This window comes from Dendrobates tinctorius, unplaced genomic scaffold (assembly GCF_039654945.1).
Source record: "Dendrobates tinctorius isolate UK_male_01 unplaced genomic scaffold, ASM3965494v1 ptg000007l, whole genome shotgun sequence".
Taxonomy (NCBI): domain Eukaryota; kingdom Metazoa; phylum Chordata; class Amphibia; order Anura; family Dendrobatidae; genus Dendrobates; species Dendrobates tinctorius.
Genome location: NW_027361675.1, coordinates 808038 through 823698, shown reverse-complemented (window position 1 = coordinate 823698; position 15661 = coordinate 808038). Strand labels below are relative to the sequence as shown.

General features: G+C 42.6%; 1 protein-coding gene across 1 annotated transcript in view; it reads left to right on the top strand.

Moving 5' to 3' along the window:
* The first annotated feature begins 778 nt into the window (after positions 1-778).
* The window catches only part of TINAGL1 (tubulointerstitial nephritis antigen like 1), a 90643-nt gene continuing 75760 nt past the window's right edge, over positions 779-15661 (top strand). Inside the window, exon 1 of the mRNA XM_073571796.1 lies at positions 779-1034. The gene's annotated coding sequence lies outside the window, so the exon portion shown is untranslated. The remainder of the gene's footprint in view (positions 1035-15661) is intronic.

Here is a 15661-nt window from a genome sequence, read left to right as displayed (position 1 = left end):
TGCCAAATTTTGTGGCTGTAGCTGCGACGGTGCGGATGCCAATCCCGGACACACACACATACATATTCATACATACATACATACACACACTTGAGCTTTATATATTAGATTACCTTTCCGATTTAGAAAAAAAGAAAACACATTTGCTACGGCCACATCTGTAAATGTCAGAACTATCGAAATCTAAAATCAATTAAAACATGTTAAATGCCGAAAAGAATCCCGGAATCACAGCATCACATTTGCAGATCTTTGGTCGCTGCATTTGTCACCTAATATACGATAAAAAAAATGATCAATGACTTGTACTCCAAAATAGTATCGATAAGAGCCAGTGTGGCACACAAAAATCCCCAAACCCTCACACAGCATCATCTATGGAAACATGAAAAAGTTTGAGGACCCAGAAAACGACAACAGAAACCATTTTTTTTTTCAAAGCTCTAAATTATATGTGACTGCTAAGGCGATTTGGTGTTGGTGTCTATTGGATGATGTTTCTCAAAACTAGAACTCGTCCTGTAAAAGACAAGTGGTGTACTGGGATGGCTGGTAGAACAATCGTCCTGGCCGGTGGCCACCATAGGAAGTCACACATAGCGCACACAGCGGGCAGTGCCAGCACCACGGACCCTCCGCATCTGTGCTGTCACCCAGGGCTATAACGGGAGCACAAGCATGACAGGAGGGCGTGGCCAGTATGCAGATTGCAGGGCCTGACCCTGCGGCTTTGTGGGCGTTACCACAGCGCCGCTGCCTGATACATAAGGAGCGTCCCGGGGAGGACACCCAACAAGTGCACGATCGCGGCTTTACCTGTCTCCAGTGTGACGATCGCGGCTGACCTGCCTCCAGGGTGACGATCGCGGTTGACCTGCCTCCAGGGTGACGATCGCGGCTTTACCTGTCTCCAGTGTGACGATCGCGGTTTTACCTGCCTCCAGGGTGACGATCGCGGCTTTACCTGCCTCCAGGGTGACGATCGTGGCTTTACCTGCCTCCAGTGTGACGATCGGGGCTCCAGCAGCTTCCAGGTAACGAGAACTTTGTATCACGCAGTAACTTCCATACTGGCAGAATTCTGTATGTCTGTAAGAAAATGGTGATGCAGGTGAGCCGTCATCTAGTGACTGCACCGGGCTAGGCAAAGTCACTGCAGCCTTCGGAACTTTCACTTAACCTCTTCACTGCTCAAGCAGCTGGTGACCAGAGGGGCAGAGACCCATCAGTCAGGAGTCAGGATCTTTCCTTCAGAACTTCTTACATTCCAAGTCTTTAATCTGTAGTAATGATTGGGGAAGTTCTACAAAGTAGGAGCGATATAAAGTTATGGCAATAACCAGTCCCATGTTCATTGATGTGACGATCACATGAGAACCAGGCAGGGGATCTGAAGGATGGGTGTACATGAACATATGTCATTTTTTAATGCATTTTTTTCTACTATAATTGGAAGGAGTCCATACGGTAAAATCAATGTCAGAAACGCAATGTGTGAACAGACCCACAGCGGCTATCACACTTTCTTATTTAAGCTTCTACATTATGCCCGCAGTACCCGTGCCCCTCTCTGTACAGCTGGCGCGGTCTTGGCATCCCGTGATGACCCACGTCTGCTTCTTCAGTAGGTCTACAGTAGATCCGAGCGTTGCAGACAGAATTCATTCGGAAACTAAAACACACGTATATTATAGATGTGAAATGGTCTAAAAAAGGATAGAAACTGGGAATGTGCACAGTCCTGCTCACACATACCCCTGCAATGGTAAATCGTGTGTATTAGGCCGGGGTCAGACTTGCGAGAAACTCACACGAGTCTTGCACATCAATACCCGACAATGCATAGAAATACACACAGCTGCATACTCCGGTCCCGAGTGCCGGCGGCAGTGCCGGGTATTGATGTGCGAGACTCGTGCGAGTTTCTCGCAAGTCTGACCCCAGCCTAATACATAGTATTTGAAGAAAAGATATATGTGTCTCGGGTGTGTTTGCAGATGTTGCGTGTGCACCTTACTAATTCCATGTGTATTTTATCTCACAATCCAAGGTAGAAATACCTTATTGTACATCCACATGGGGTGAGAAAATCTGCTCTGGATGTGTCTGTAAAATCTACAGCAAATCCAGAGTGAAATGAAATCAGAGTAAGGCCGCATTCACACGTCAGTTTTTCATGTACAAGTGCTATACATTGTTTTTATGGCTAGGACTCTAACCGATGACAGTCTATGGGGATGTTCACATGTCCGATGTTTTATCCTAATATGCAAATAAAGTCCGTGGAGCCTCATTTAAGAGTCTCAAACACGGGACTAGCCAGATCTTCCTCCAGGGAAGGACCCAGCCACGGGGTGGCTTCTTTCGGAAACCACCATATTAAGTGGCCCTTTAAGTCAATATCCAGCTCCTTACAAGTTTACAGATATGACAAGGGAAATACCAAGGCCAGGTATCCATCCACAGACAGCTGTTTCGGGGTGTTGCCCCTCATCAGTGTGGAGTAGGATTCTGGCTAGGTTTTTCGTGATGTTGGTCTACTAGGCATTGCTCCCACCTAGCCAGAATCCTACTCCACACTGATGAGGGGCAACACCCTGAAACAGCTGTCTGTGGATGGATACCTGGCCTTGGTATTTCCCTTGTCATATCTGTAAACTTGTAAAGAGCTGGATATTGACTTAAAGGGCCACTTAATATGGTGGTAATGGTGGTTTCCGAAAGGAGCCACCCCTTGGCTGGGTCCTTCCCTGGAGGAAGATCTGGCTAGTCCCGTGTTTGAGACTCTTAAATGAGGCTCCACGGACTTTATTTGCATATTCGTATTTCCCAGGGAGCAATGCACCTAGGATTTCACTGATTGAGCGCCTTTGCCGGCTGCCGCAGTGTTTTCTTTGACTGGTCTCCCTGAGGTCAGTGATTATTTCGTGATGTTTGTCTACTAGGCATTGCTCCCACCTAGCCAGAATCCTACTCCACACTGATGAGGGGCAACACCCCGAAACAGCTCTGTGGATGGATACCTGGCTTTGGTATTTTCCTTGTCATATCTGTAAACTTGTAAAGAGCTGGATATTGACTTAAAGGGCCAATTAATATGGTGGTAATGGTGGTTTCCGAAAGGAGCCACCCCTTGGCTGGGTCCTTCCCTGGAGGAAGATCTGGCTAGTCCCTTGTTTGAGACTCTTAAATGAGGCTCCACGAACTTTATTTGCATATTCGTATTTCCCAGGGAGCAATGCACCTAGGATTTCACTGATTGAGCGCCTTTGCCGGCTGCCGCAGTGTTTTCTTTGACTGGTCTCCCTGAGGTCAGTGATTGTTTCGCGATGTTTTATCCTGGGACAGAGTAGTCGGTGTACAATCACAGAGACATGTCTGATATTGATCCAAGTGTCGGATCAAAATCAGCAGTGCGAGTCTATCGGTGTGGGAAAAAAATCGGACAGCATTTGGGTTCCAGCCTGATTTTCACTGACTGATAGGAGAAGATGGAGACACTTTTTGTTTATTTTCCTCAGTGGAAAAAAACTGATGATAATCTGATGAAAATCACTGATTAATCTCAGTCTGTTTTTAAAAATTGACTTGTGAATGAGCCTTTGCATGCAGATTTGTTGTGAATTTTGCCTTAAGTTTGTTTTAGATTTGACCCTATAAATTGCAAAGGTTTAATGCCTGATGAAATTCTGCCAAATAAATGGGCATTTCAGATTTCCGCTCAGAATATTTTGTTTTACACATGAAATTCACATTGAAATCCAAGTCTTTTCATCAATGTGTGAATATGTCCTTATGCTTTCTACATTCTACCGCTGCTTTCCATGCCAGTGTTCGGCCCAGACAGCTAAGGAGCCTAGCAGCGTTACTAGTTCATACTAATGACCGAAAACGTTCAAGTCAATTGTTGTCTGGATGCACACAATAAAGGAACTGTTACATTTCTTCATTTTTTGAGTGCCAATCTTATTTAAGTTATTTATCAGCGTTACTAGTTCAGTCTGACTTGTACCTATCTGAGAAATGTCTAGCAGATTTCACATTATTACCAATATTGAATACGTGTAAGAGCTCATCGGACGTTAGTTTTTTACATATGAGTTCTCTGTTTTTTACCGATAGAACTTGTACCCATTATAGTCTATGGAGCTGTTCACATGTCGATGTTTGCCGACTGATAGGTTTTCATCAAAATCACAGAGACATTTTTGATCGAATCAATGGATCAAAGTCCCCAATGCAAGTATATAGCCGCGTGAAAAAATGGATGCATCCGTGTGTTGTCTATTTTTCGCAAACTGTTTGGAGAACCATGAGAAACTTTCAACGGGTTTTTTTCATATGAGAAAAACGTATTAAACTCTAGTGATAAATACTGACGCAAATGGATAACTTTTTTGTGAAGGAGAAAAATTACTAACATTGAAATGTGCTTTCAAGGGGCTGTGCACTACTAGGATATCCCCCTTCTCAATCTGAATGTTTATTCCCGTTAAAATAAAAACACCTATACTCACCGCCATGGTGGTGCCATTCCAGCGATGTCGCCAATTGAGTTCCCGTGGCTCACGTGCGGTTGTTACGGCATGTGAACCCTATGCATCGGACTTATAAGGAATCAAGAGGAGGCGAGAGAGCATTACTTATACATCCTAAGGCAGGGGCAGTGACGCCAGCGCTGATTGGGTAAGCAAGGGCCGACACCACTGGAACGATGCTGATACAGGAGCTGAGTGTGTTTTTATTTTAACAGGCCAAACATGAAGAATGAGAAGGAGTGTCCTAATAGTGGACAACCCCTTTAATGAACATGCATTATTCACTATGAGGTCAGCAAGGTGATTAGAGTAAAAGATTTGCATGTGTTTCATGGTATCTTGAAATCGTTATTAAAAATATGTTCAATTAATCAATATTTACCCACACAATGGTAATGTATGTTTTTGCCGGCCATAAGTATGATTCATGTCTTACACGTACCCCCACATTGACAATTTTATGGCTTAGAATTATAGTAGTCGTGTTTATGGTGTAAACTTGTTTCCAGTGAGTGACTCCTGCATGAGAATAAGTGAATGAGGCCGATCTGCAATAATGCCTACCATATGAGTAGCACTGTTTCTAAGGCCTCATTCAGACCTCCTTGTTTTGAGTACATATTCTATAAATGTTTTTCAAGAAAGAAGAAGGCGATGTTCACACGCTGCGGATTCACCCGCGGATTTGTATCTGCAGATCCGCAGGTAAAACCGCAGCTAAAATGACCTGCGGATTGGCCCGCGGTTTTCCCCTGCGGTTCGACACCTGGACAATGGAATAGGTGGCAAACCGCAGCGGAATCCGCAGAAAGAATTGACATGTCATGTCTTTCTGCAGATTCAAAACCGCAGCTTTTCCGCAGTTGAAAAACTACAGCATGTGCACAAGGGATGGTAAATCACATAGACTTACATTGTACTGTGCACTGTCTGCAGAACTGCTGCGGATCCGCAGTGGCCAAATCCGCAGCGGATCCGCAGCAGACTCCGCAGCGTGTGCGCATAGCCGAAGTCTATGAGCAATTTCCGCTTGTCTGTTTCTTTTGTGGACAGTCAGTCCTTCCCCCCCCCCAAAAAAAAAAAAATGGAGACATGTTTGATTATGGTCTAAAGTGCAAATCAAAATCTCCTATGCAAATCATTGGGTCTGTGAAAAAAATGAGCATGAGCACTGCCCTTATTTTACTGTTTATGGACAAGATTAGCTTAGAAAACGTAATTGTTTTTTTACTTTAAAAAAAATGCAATTCTGATGGTAAAAAGTGGAACCAAGGTCCAAGAATGGATGAAAATTAGATCTAGCACACTGATGAAAAATGTAAGAGAAAAAGAGGATTTCTATATGAGGCCTTAATCGTGTCAAGCGATCCATGCTGCCAAAACCACAAGCAGCATGACTTTCAACCAGGTATAACATTCTCTGAAATTCGTCGGAGTTTCAGAGAAAATATGCTATGGTGGTCCGGCCAGGCAAACATAGACAGAGAAAAGAATAGTCCGGCATCACGTACGGCCATCTTCTCCCAGCACCGCAGTAGATGATTGACAGGTCTCTCCCAATGTACATGCGAGGGAGAGACCTGTCAATCACATGCAGCGGTGCTAAGAAGAATCGACCCATGGCACCGCTTGCACACAATAAAGGACCATTTTTTATCAGTGTTTGCATCAGACTTTCATCTCATTAGTGTTTGGTCAGTGTGTCAGCTTTCACCCTTAAGGCCCTTTTACATTTAGCGATGCACCAGCAATCCGACCAGCGATCCGACCCGGTCAGGATCGCTGGTGCATCGCTAAATGATCGCTAGTGAGCTTTCATACAGAAAGATCTCACAGCGATGCAGCAGCGACGCAGCGCACGATACTCACCTTTCACACACAGCGATCCTGCGTCCTCCCGCCCGCCTCCACGCGTCGCTGGACGTCACAGCAGGAAGTCTCAGCAGGAAGCAGACGACGAGAAATGGAGCCGGACATTCTCGCGCGATCAGCGATGGACAGCGGGGGAGCCGGTCGCTGGTAAGTATCACACATAGCGATATCACTAGCAATATCGCTATAACGTCACAAAACCAGTGATGTTTTAGCGATATTGCTAGTGATATTGCTTAGTGTAAAACCCCCTTTAGACCATGTGCACACGTTGAGTACTTTGGTCAAGTTTTTTACCTCAGTATTTGTAAGCCAAAACCAGGAGAGGAACAATCAGAGGAAAAGTATAATAGAAACACGTCACCACTTCTGGATTTATCACCCACTCCTGGTTTTGGCTTACAAATCCTGAGGTAAAAATGGTTTTGGCTTTTGGTAAAAAACTCACCAGATACTCAACGTGTGCACGTGGCCTTAGATTTTCATCAGTTTGGGGGTTTTTTTGCATTAAGAAAAGCTTGAGAACGTTTCTGTCAAACATCAAGACAGGACAGCACATGGATGGTATCCAAATGATGTCTGATTTTCTCATTCACCCGTAAACTTGTATTAGTGAGTTTGTTCCGTGACTCTGATCAAAATCAAATCCAGTATGCCTCCATGTTTCAGTGTGGACCTATGAAATAGCAATACAACTATTCCAAAAACCCTGTGTCTTACCTTTCGTCTATTATTCACCCCTCGATATGTATGAATACCGATTGGGCTGAGGCAAAACACTGTAAAATGAAGATAATCCAGCTCCACGAACCGTGAATAGGCTTTCTTTCACACAACGTGCATAACAGAGGACATGTTCAGCAGTACAGCTCAAGGAAATGCGACAGCAACGCGTTTTGGGTGACAGCCCACCTTTAGGCAAACACTGTATCTCATGTTACTGAGGCAGGGTTTGCCACTGGAAGCACTGATTGACCAGACTGTAATCACATAATACATTTCTAGGAGGAATAACAGAGGAAATGATACAATTGAATTTCTGGGAAGACTAAAGGCCCCGTCACACTAAGCGACTTACCAGCGATCCCGACACCGATATCAAGGTGTCAGGATCGCTAGTAAGTCGCTATGTGATCGCTGGTGAGCTGTCACACAGACAGCTTCACCAGCGTTCAGCACAGCGATGCCGAGCGCCCAGCATCGCTGGCCATCCCTGTAAAAAATAGAATCAAAATAAAAAATATAGTTATTCTCACCTTCCGATGTCCCGTTCAGCCATCCTGCCTCTCTCCACGCTCCGGTCCCAGTGATCCTTTGCACCAATGACCGCGAGATGTCACGGTCTCGAGGGATAACAAAGTCTCGCGGTCATTCGTGCAAAGGATCACTGGGACCGGAGCGTGGAGAGAGGCCGGATGGCTGAACGGGACGTCGGAAGGTGAGAATAACTATATTTTTTATTTTTTTTATTTTTACACCTGATCGCTGGTCTCCTGCCTGTCACACACAGCGATGTGTTCTGGCCAGCAGGAGACCAGCGACCAAAGAAATGTCCAGAGGTTTCTTCCAGCAATCAGCGATACCGGCAGGGGGGCCGCTCGCTGATCGCTGTCACACACAGTTATCTCGCTGGTGAGATCGCTGTTGTGTCACAAAAGTTGTGACTCAGCAGCGATCTCGCTACAGAGATCGCTTAGTGAGACGGGGCCTTAACAAGACGTGGCATTAGGGAAGAATCCAATAAATTACTAAAACAGACATTTTTGGAGATATGATTGGTTCTCTTCTCTTTAGCAAAATGCTGGTTATACCCTATATTATTAAATTAACTTTAGAATTAGCTGTGTAAGTTATGATAGTATTAATATAGAGTATAGATTGTGCATCAACAGCCTGAATAAATGGACTAAGATCAGCCCACGTTAGGTTGGGAGGAGAATCTTCTTGCCATAATAACAAATGCAGGTTTAGATGACCCTGAAGTACATGACATGCTGTACACTGACATGCAATTCTATATCAGTTCCTGTTTCCAGTAACAATTTCACCCTTTAACTGTAGATAAGGTAAAAAGAATTCCAAACACTGTCTATACCCTGCACCAAGATTCTGGGTCAGAAAAACATTACATTCGAAGATACCAATTTGTAATTTCTGATCCCTATAGCATAGTGCCTAATATGACTCTTCTGCTTGTCCAGTGAAACATAACTAATCAGAAAAATTATAAAAACTCAAAGCCAAAAAAATAAATTAATGGCACAAGGAGTGTATAGACAATAACATAATTTTATTCACAAATGCATATAATAATATCACTGTAATCACATAGATGCCTCAGAAACAAACTAGAAAAATCGCTTGCAGCTAGTTTAGACACAGAAAACCTACATTACATTAAATAGACGCTACATGATACATGAAAAAACAGCCATAGTGGAGTCAATTTTCCCTATCACACAACCATGCAATAGTCATAAGTAGTATCATAACGGCCACAATAGCCATATTTTATATATACCGGCATTAGTGCCTGGACTATAAAGCATGAGTAATAAACAATACACCAAGCTACAATCAGAGGATCATGAAACATATATGTAACCAATTAATACCAGTGGTATGTGACCAAGCTGCCGCTGCAACCCACCCCGACGCGCGTTTTGCCTGTTCTCTGGGGGCATGGTTGTGTGATAGGGAAAATTGACTCCACTATGGCTGTTTTTTGATGTATCATGTAGCGTTTATTTAATGTAATGTTGGATTTTCTGTGTCTAAACTAGCTGCAAGCGATTTTTCTAGTTTGTTTCTGAGGCATCTATGTGAATACAGTGATATTATTATATGCATTTGTGAATCAAATTGTTGTTTTCTATACACTCCTTGTGCCATTAATTTATTTTTTTGGCTTTGAGTTTATATAATGGAATACGGAGTGATACCTGTTTTTTTTTAGGTTTTAAGGACTAACATGTATGTAATCAGAAAAATTGTAGGGTTATTTTCATTGTTTTCCATTATCTTATTGGAGAGGTCTACAGTGCCCTTTTGGCTAGGGCTCCACCGTGACTTTGCTCTCGACGCAGGTCGTGCAGCCAAAGATCGCTATATGTTGCTGTTATATTGCAGCTCTATACATGTGAATTGGGGTGCATTGCGACCCCTAGAGTACCGTATCCACAACAACAAAGTCACAAAAAATTGTTATGCCGAGGTTGTGATACCATTTGGATTCACAGTGTGACCCCATTCACTTGTATTATGCTGTGGGGTAGCAACAGGGAAGACAGAGAAGAGTAATTACCACATTTTCTACAGTTTTTTTTACCCTTATTCTTCATTATTCTGGTTCCACGATATATCTTTTATAAGTTGGGTGCACCGTTTCAGAAATGATAGCCAAAGGCAGCTTTGCAGTTATTAAAATTTAAAAGACCACAGTTTTCTTTTGTTAAAGAATTGCATACAAATTGGATGCTATATGGTTGATCCATATGGGATCCAATTTTTTTTTGCACATCCATAGACTTTAAGGGTATGTTCCCACAATCAGTGTTTGTTCACACAGCTGAATTGCCGCTTGAATCCCTCAGCTCACTTGCATTTTTCCTTGGGTTTTGTTTTTCTTTGGTATGTTAGATTAGATGTGCAAAGCTATAGATAGACAGATATGGAGTAGGCAGATAGCTAGATAGATATCCGTGAGATATATAATAAGTGCCTTCCGTGTGTAGTTTACTGTACATGTATTGACCAAATAAATAAATTGTCAGGATCTTGTCCGCGCCGGCGTGCAGCCTCCGCTGAGCAGGGACTCACCCGCAGGGGGGCCCGGGGTCAGGTACAGCCGGAAAGTACAGATACACAGGACCTGTGGATGCTGAAGTTTAGCAAGCAGTCACAGGACCTATGGTCGTGTGACTGCAAGGGGGCGGGGCTTAGCGTCCTGCTTTCAGATATGGCAGGACACTATACAGAAATACTCAGTCAGGCAATATCCAGAGTACAGACCGAGTCGTACACAGAGAATCAAGCAACCAGAACACAGCACAAACACACTCAGGGGTCACCACACAATGCCAAGGGCGAAAGTATAACTGACGGGGGATGGGAGCTTCCTGAGGCTATAAGAAGCTTTCCCAGAACCAATGAGAGGCCACCATAATACTGTTGTGTCCAAAAGTATTGACACCCCTGCAATTCTGTCAGATAATACTCAGTTTCTTCCTGAAAATGATTGCAAACACAAATTCTTTGGTATTATTATCTTCATTTAATTTGGCTTAAATGAAAAGACACAAAAAGAATTGTCCTAAAGCCAAATTGGATATAATTCCACACCAAACATAAGAGGGTGGACAAAAGTATTGGCACTGTTCGAAAAATCATGTGATGCTTCTCTAATTTGTGTAATTAACAGCACCTGTAACTTACCTGTGGCACCTAACAGGTGTTGGCAATAACTAAATCACACTTGCAGCCAGTTGACATGGATTAAAGTTGACTCAACCTCTGTCCTGTGTCCTTGTGTGTACCACATTGAGCATGGAGAAAAGAAAAGACCAAAGAACTGTCTGAGGACTTGAGAAACCAAATTGTGAGGCAGCATGAGCAATCTCAAGGCTACAAGTCCATCTCCAAAGACCAGAATGTTCCTGTGTCTACCGTGCGGAGTGTCATCAAGAAGTTTAAAGCTCATGGCACTGTGGCTTACCTCCCTAGATGTGGACGGAAAAGAAAAATTGACAAGAGATTTCAACGCAAGATTGTGCGGATATTGGATAAAGAACCTCGACTAACATCCAAACAAGTTCAAGCTGCCCTGCAGTCCGAGGGTACAACAATGTCAACCCGTACTATCCGTCGGCGTCTGAATGAAAAGGTCTGCATGGTAGAAGACCCCCACTTCTTACCCCGAGACATAAAAAAGCCAGGCTGGAGTTTGCCAAAACTTACCTGAAAAAGCCTAAAACGTTTTGGAAGGATGTTCTCTGGTCAGAGACAAAAGTAGAGCTTTTTGGGCAAAGGCATCAACATAGAGTTTACAGGAGAAAAAAAGAGGCATTCAAAGAAAAGAACACGGTCCATACAGTCAAACATGGCGGAGGTTCCCTGATGTTTTGGGGTTGCTTTGTTGCCTCTGGCACTGGACTGCTTGACCATGTGCATGGCATTATAAAGTCAGAAGACTACCAATAAATTTTGCAGCATAATGTAGGGCCCAGTGTGAGAAAGCTGGGTCTCCCTCAGAGGTCATGGGTCTTCCAGCAAGACAATGACCAGAAACACACTTCAAAAAGTACTAGAAAATGGTTTGAGAGAAATCACTGGAGACTTCTAAGGTGGCCAGCAATGAGTCCAGACCTGAATCCCATAGAACACCTGTGGCGAGATCTAAAAATGGCAGTTTGGAGAAGGCACCCTTCTAATATCAGGGACCTGGAGCAGTTTGCCAAAGAAGAATGGTCTAAAATTCCAGCAGAGCATTGTAAGAAACTCATTGATGGTTACCAGAAGCGATTGGTCGCAGTTATTTTGGCTAAAGGTTGTGCAACCAAGTATTAGGCTGAGGGTGCCAATACTTTTGTCTGGCCCATTTTTGGAGTTTTGTGTGAAATGATCAATGTTTTGCTTTTTGCTTCATTCTCTTTTGTGTTTTTTTCATTTAAGACAAATTAAATGAAGATAATAATACCAAAGAATTTGTGTTTGCAATCATTTTCAGGAAGAAACTGAGTATTATCTTACAGAATTGCAGGGGTGTCAATACTTTTGGCCACAACTGTAGGTCCTAGGTGTGCAGGTAAGAGTCTGCACTGAGATCAAAACATTAACCCCAGAAGTGCCAGTCATCCAGCACTAGTATCATGACATAAATAAGTGAAAAAAAAATTTGTAGGATCTCCCCTATTTTTTGATAACCAGCCAAGGCAAAACAGACAGCTGCGGGCTGAAATTATTGGTTGGGAATGTCCATGCTTATTGGGCCCTTCCCAGCCTAAAAATACCATCCCGCAGCCGCCCCAGATTTGGAGCATCGCAAGAGCCAATTCTTGCCCTTTGCCCGTCTCCCTTTGATTGCTCCGCTGCAGTAAATGTAGTTGGGGTTGATAGCTGTGATTTGTCAGAAATCACATCTGGCATCAAGCCCTGAAGTTAGTAATGGAGAGATGTCTATCAGACACCCCTATTACTAACCCTGTAATAAAAAAAAAACACACACACACACACAAAAAAAATACTTTATTGGAATAAAGACCCCCCCCCCCCCACACACACACCAACACACACACACACACTTCTTCACTCACCAATTTATTAAAACTTTGAAAATTGTAGATTAAAGGCATCAAAACTATGAATTAACACATGTGGAATTATATAATTAACAAAAAAGTGTGAAGCAACTGAAAATACTGTATGTCTTATATTCTAGGTTCTTCAAAGTAGCTACCTTTTGCTTTGATTACTGCTTTGCACACTCTTGGCATTCTCATATTTTCAGTTGTTTCACACTTTTTTGTTAATTAAAGAATTCCACATGTGTTAATTCATAGTTTTGATTCCTTCAGAGTGAATCTACAATTTTCATATTCAAGAAAATAAAGTAAACTCTTTGAATGAGAAGGTGTGTCCAAACTTTTGGTCTGTACTGTATATTTATTAGGTAAAACCAGGCTAAAATTTTACAACGCATGTGCTTTTTTTTTAACTGGATTTTCCGCATCTAATTCAAGGCTATAGGGAAATTCTGTACAGAAGACTGAGTGTTCCCACAAGAGAGATTGATATGTTGCTGCTTGAAAACCCACACCGAATGTGATTTTACGCAGCATAAAAAAAAGAAGCACAGTGGGCATGGGATTTCTATAAATCCCATCCACTGTGCATGTACTGTAAAACACAGCGTTTTGGATGCAGTTACTCAATTACATATGTCCTATCAGTTTTGACAGCACTTGGACCCAAAATGCAGTCCAGTGGACTTGGCCTAAGAATGTCACCCTTTGTTTACTCAGTGAAGTACGGTAACCATAATCCTCCCAAGTGTTAATATGTAACATGCACAAGGGGTAAGGAATGCTTTACTGTGAAGGTTCCAGACATTCCTGGAATAACATGTAAGTCTTGTCAACTAGTCACCTGATGACGATGGCTGCATTGTGATTTTCGGGACAGCAGAGTACACTAGTGGCCAAAATTGTGGATACACTTGAAGTTTTTAATAAGTTTCAAGGCTTCTGGAACTTTCGGCAATCTTTACTTGTTTGATTACGTAATTATATTTATAGCCCAGGCACGCAATATGTTACTAAAGATATCGGGAGACTTGTTTTTGATATTTTGTCAGTAGTTTTGATAATTTTGACAAGAAATACTGGACTTCATTCTCTGAGTAAAATTCATAAATTTTTAGTTATTTGTTAACTTTTCTTTATGTCCACATTAAATTAAAAATGTTGTTTTAAAGCTACAGTCGTCATTTGATCCTTTCAGTATAGGTCCTACAGCCTTTAATTTATTTACAAACTGATGAGAAGTTTCATTTCTTGCATTTTATTAATATTTAATTTTTAACTGAATAATTATAAATGTCTATTTTGAGCTCACAAACTCCTGAATGATTGTTTTTTTTAAGGTTTATTCATGCCAGTCACAAAGAGGTCTGATTGGTCTCCAAAAAAGAGAGCTACGGCTATTGTTTTGAGGAAGGAGGGATACAGTTTAAGAGAAATTGTTAGGAAGATGGGTGGTGAAGTCACTGCTTCTGGAGCGCAAAAGCTGTGTTCACGTTTTGCTGATAGTTTCAGCATCAAAACTAAGAGTGGAAGAGGAAGGAAAAAGGCAACAACTCCAAAAACCGACAGAAGAATTGTTAGGTTAGCTTTGCAAAACAGAAGAGTATCAGACAAGGAACTCAACCAGTTCTTGCACGATGGAGGAGTTTCAGTGTCGGATAGAACAGTACGTCGCCAATTACTTGATGCCAGTCTGAAAGCACAAGCACCAAGGAAAAAGCCATTCCTAAATCTGAAACAGAGAAGTAAGAGAATTTCCTGGGCCAAAGAACATCTTAGCTGGACAACTGAAGATTGGAAGAAAGTAATCTGGTCTGATGAGACGAGAATATCAATTTTTGGTAGTGAAGGAGTGCTTTATATTCGGAGAAGGCCAAAGGAAGACTGTCTTCCAGAGTGTATGACAGCTACAATGAAACATCCTGAGTATTATGATATGGGGCTGTATGTCCTGGCATGGAATTGGGAGAATACAGGTCCTTGAGGGAACTGTAAATGCTTCAAAATATATTCATGATGTCCTTGAGCCACAACTCATCCCATCAATTGTTCCTTGGCAAGAAACAGATCGAAATTATTTTTCAACAGGATGGAGCACCATGTCACACTGCAAGGCAATGTCTAAAATGGTTTGAAGGCAAACAAATTTCAGTGCTTTCATGGCCAGGAATCAGTTCTGATCTGAACCTTATAAAAAATCTGTGGTCAAGATTAAGCCGATTGGTTTTGAGTAAAGGGCCTGTTACACATAGCGATATCGCTAAAGTGTCACCGATTTTGTGATGCAGCAGCGATATCACTAGCAATATCGCTACATGTGATACTCCCCTCCGACCGGCTCCCTCGTTGGTTATCGGTGATCACGCGAGATCGGCCTGGTCCATTTCTCGTCGTTGGCTTCCTGCTGGCGCCGACGAGCGAGCCATGGACGCGGGCAGAAGACGGTCTTTCTCGCCGCGTCTGACAGGTGAGTACGACCGCTGCTGCATCGCTGTTGAGATCTGCCTGTTTGGCAGCTCCCTAGCGACCATTTAGCGATGCACCAGCGATCCTGACCGGTTCATATCGTGGTCGGGATCGCTAAATGTAACTGGGCCTTAAGTGACCGAGCAATAAATAGGCATTGATTGCAGCTGTTATCAATTCCTGGTACCATGTGATAACCACAGAGAACCTGGGAAGTCTTGTTGAGTCAATGCCAAGGAGATGCAAAGCTGTTATCGATGCTAAAGGATACCCTACACGCTACTAATGAAAGAACACAGAGATAGCATTATGGTAACCTTTTTTCTATGTAGAGGTGTTCTAATCTACCTTGGACTACTTGTAGCATTATTGTTATAAACACTTTGTATGATTGCATGCTGAAAACTTTAAAAAATGACAAAAATTTGAAGTGTATCCACAATTTTGGCCACTAGTGTATATCTTGCTTTATAAGGCTGTGAGGAA